This window comes from Balaenoptera musculus, chromosome 12 (genome assembly GCF_009873245.2).
Source record: "Balaenoptera musculus isolate JJ_BM4_2016_0621 chromosome 12, mBalMus1.pri.v3, whole genome shotgun sequence".
NCBI lineage: Eukaryota > Metazoa > Chordata > Mammalia > Artiodactyla > Balaenopteridae > Balaenoptera > Balaenoptera musculus.
The window spans coordinates 56,879,523-56,883,859 of NC_045796.1; positions in this window are offsets into that span (position 1 = coordinate 56,879,523).

A 4,337-nucleotide genomic window follows, 5' to 3' on the forward strand; every position below is an offset into this window, starting at 1 on the left:
AAGACTTTGGAGAGCATATTCACAAGATCTTTATAAAGTCAAAGGATACAGAAAGAGTGTGCAGGCAAGAATCAATAGCCTGAGAGACCCCAGGCACAGTTGCCCAGAATTATTCTTATTCACACATGATATATTCATCTCTGGAGTATAAACCTTTATAACCTGTTTGAGGCATCTTGGTTTTAGAAGAGCTTCCCAAATGTTCCCAGTGGGATCTTTTATGCCCTTATATAGTTATAAAGCCAAGCCAAGCCATGTAACATGTTACACCATGTGTAAGTGATCAATATGCAAACTGGCTTGGTGACCACTGGAAAGTTTCAAACTTTAAATAGCACATTATAAATCATTAGTTAGCACTCTAAATGTTCTCTTAGCCAAGAATCAGTTTTAAACTTCCAGGCATACCTGGAGATAAGCACTGAGCTGTCTTAGACCAGCTGAAAATAATTTATACAGAAAACTGATATAAAGAAGGAATGATAAAGTTAAAAATAACACCACTTAGCAACTATCATAATAATTGAATCAGACAAAATCATGAGTGGGAGCTAGCCTCATGGGTAAAAGTTTAATGAGGAGCAGGATATTTACATATTCTCAAAGTAGTTCCCGCCAAAGTACTTTTTTTTTTAACAAGGAGGAACTAGCAATTTTACAGTGGCTGAACCTAGCTGATATCACCTTAGGCAAATCATCAAAGTTAACATCATCAGTAATGGGACAAGGTGACAGCATGTGCCCCCTTATCAGTCACTGAGAAGGACATAACATCACTTCTATGATACTGCTGTCAAAAATGCATCATTTGAATGGAATCGTTAGCAAGTGTGAATCAAAACGAAATTGAGGGACAGCCTACAAAATAACTGGTCTGTAATTTTTAAAATAATGTCAAGCTCATGAAATCTAAAAAAAAGGCTAATGAATTCTTATCGAATAAAGGAGACTTAAAGAAACACAGCAAACTAACATAGATTATTTGAACTGGAACCAGCACTGGGAAAAAATAGCTAATAAATACATTAATAGAGAAATCAATGAAATTTGAATATGTACAACTGAGTTAAAAAATTACTGTACCAATGTTCTAATTAATGATTTTGATAATTGTACCATGGTTACAGATTCTTAGGAGATGTATTCTGAAACATTTAAGGGTAAAGGTGTAGAATGTTAGCAGCACGATATTAAATCTCTATCTATCTATATATCTATCTACCTATCTATCTGATACATCCATGACCCATGCTCACCCACATAACTGAATTAAAACATAGTACTATGTGTGCCCTCAAGTACTGATTTTCTGGCTCAAAATTAAGCAATAGTGAAAATATTCAGAGAGTTAAATGAATGATATTTAGTATGACTTTTCAGTTTAATCACATAAGATAAAATAACAGTGCTAAGCACTGACTTTTTAAAGTCTTATGAGTTACAGTAATAATAGTTTAGGTAGCCCTGACCATTTCATTACTGTAAGTAACATTAGATGATGGGAATGCAGAGAAATGACCATGGTTCTCATCTTTTAAAGAGGACTGGAACATATGCGAAATCAGATTATTCAGTTTAGCCCAACTAATTGAAAAAAATGTTCAACTGCTAACTGAATTGTTGTTGATAGTGTTGGCTAATTTTAGGGCTTTAAAAATGAAATATATTAATTACATAAAGATATATTTGCTATGAACTATTATTGATAAATCAATCCAATTTCCTTTTAAAGTGAACTATTTAAAATCTCATTTTATGAGAGGAAAATGAGTCTTAGAGATCTTAGAGATCACCCCACTAGCCATAAAAAAATCAGGGAACAACATTTTGTCTGGTTCCAGTACCAATGCTTTTAATCACTGTTCTATACTTTTTTATTTCCTGTAAATCCTACCGTTCATAAAATGTGAAATGTTGTGCAAATGATGCTGTGACTGCCATGGACTTGGATGTTAAGAGACCTAGCAGCTCCCGCTTTCTCTCTGGGGATCCTGCTGCTATGCTGCAAATAAACACAGCTACACTATTAAATGGAAGAGCACCAAGGTGTCAGACAGGCAAATAAAGTCTTCAAGGACCTTCCAGCCCAGCTCAGCAAAATGAGGAACACAGTCAAGTAAAAAAAGAAATTATTGCGTTTATCTAAAAGAACTAAAGATTAATCTATTTTACTAATCAAATTGAATCTGTACTCCCATTTTTCAATTTTCCAAAATAGGAATATTGGTTGAATTAGGTAATATAACAGCTTAAATGATAGGTTTATGGAAATTACATGCATGTGGGGAGAGAGTGAGAGCAAGAGTGAGAGAGACTTTCAAATCGCAGTGCTAGTAAATAAGAATTTAGATTAAGAAAAAATTGAAGAATGGATGATATCCCTTCTTATGCATAAATTCTAGTTAAGTCAGCAATTTTTGGTCATGACATAGGTCTAAGAATAATTTTATCAAAGTCTATTTGAGATATAAGAAATAGAAGACACTGAACAAGATAGCATCAGAAAACTGTTTTCTGCTCACGCTTCACATATCACACTAATCTCTAGGACAGAGATCTTAAGATGATTGTCCTTTCTCATCGTTTAACAATAGGGGCTCACACCCAAGACACAGGGGCCAACTGAGGATAGAATATATCCGATCATCTCCATCCTTCTTATCTGTATATTTTTTGCCTTACAAAATTTTTTATGCCAGACAAACTATTTATCCTCAACTAAAATGAAAAACCAAACCAAACAAGACAAAAACAAACAAGAAAAAAAAAACTTCCGTGCATTTGAATGTGGGTTGAAAACTGATATTCTGAGAGAGACAGAGGGAGAGGGAGAGAGAGAGAGTGTGTGTATGTGTGTGTGTGTGTGTGTGTGTGTGTGTTTATGCCTATGTCTGGGATATTACTCATCTTATTTAGTAGTACCTTTTTTCTCCCTAAGGATTTTATAAATACATGACATTTTGCACATTTTAGTAATGGCTGCATTGTTTAAGTAAATTGTAAGAGTCTACATCCTTTTGTCTGTAGGAGCTGGAGAACCAGTCAGTCAAAAAAATACCCTGTTAAGTATAATACTTTATATAAAGAATTACAAAGTAATTTTTGTTTATTTAGCATCCTTTTTGGCTGTTTGTCTTTGAAGGAGGAGTAAGTACAGCGGGGTTGGTACAGAAGATTAGATGTATAGGGAATTAAGGGTGGTTTGGTCCGTTTGTGTGTTTATGGGAATTAAAAACGACACTTTATGGCATTTAATGCATTTCCTATTTCTTTGTATTAAGCTTGTTATGCATAGAAAATTTCTAAAAATTAAAATAATAATCTACATAAAGTAATATTCTTCTGTACTCTTGATTTATAGAAAGAAGATAAACATATATTGGATACCATCCATATATATATATTTATTTCTGTCCCTTATGAATCAAACCAACATATTAAACATTTCATATTCTCATTATAAAACTGGCAATAATAGCTTCAAAATTATTAAGAAAATATAAATATGCTGAAAGTTTTACATTTGCCTTGAATAATCAGAAATGAAATTATTTTACGATTCGGATTGAGGAGGATTTTTTGTTGCTCTTTCTTGTTATATTTTTATTATATAATTGTAATGATTTTAAAAGGTGACTTCTCCCTTCATTTTTAGCTGTAAAATTAAAATCTAATAAAATATATTTAGGAGAGTGTTTTCTATTTTTATTTGCAAATTTGGGATGATAGCATAAACATCAATTTTTTATTGAGAATTTAGGTAATTTTGTACATTCTGCAAATTTAATTAAAGCAATATTTCCTAGTATTAATAGAAAGTGTAATAACTTGGAATGATTTAAGTACCACTTGATAGCTCAAACTACTCATAAAAGAGTACTTTGGAATATTTACAAAAAATGTATATCTTATAATATTCAATAATATAACCTGAAATTTTTCAGCCCTTCTCAGTCTTTGAATAAGATCTGAGTAAAATACATATGTTTAGAACTTTCAAAATGGCAAATGATGCTCAAAATTTTCTTGGTTTTAAGTTTTTGTTTAAAAGTTGTGCCATATATTTAACCAATTGGAAAATGTTCAATAAATGTAAAAATACTTTCAACAAATAATGTGAATATAAGGATTTTCGTGAAAAATACTATGTAATTAGGCAATATAACTCAGCTATTGAGGAATATGATTAAAATATTAATTGTTTTTATTTAGTGACTGATTAGTCAGAAAACAAAAAGAAAAATATTTTGAAATCACAAGTCATTTTAGAGAAAAGATTCTGATAATTCATCCAGTGGAAGTTACACTGAATTTTATTACAGAATTACCATGCTATC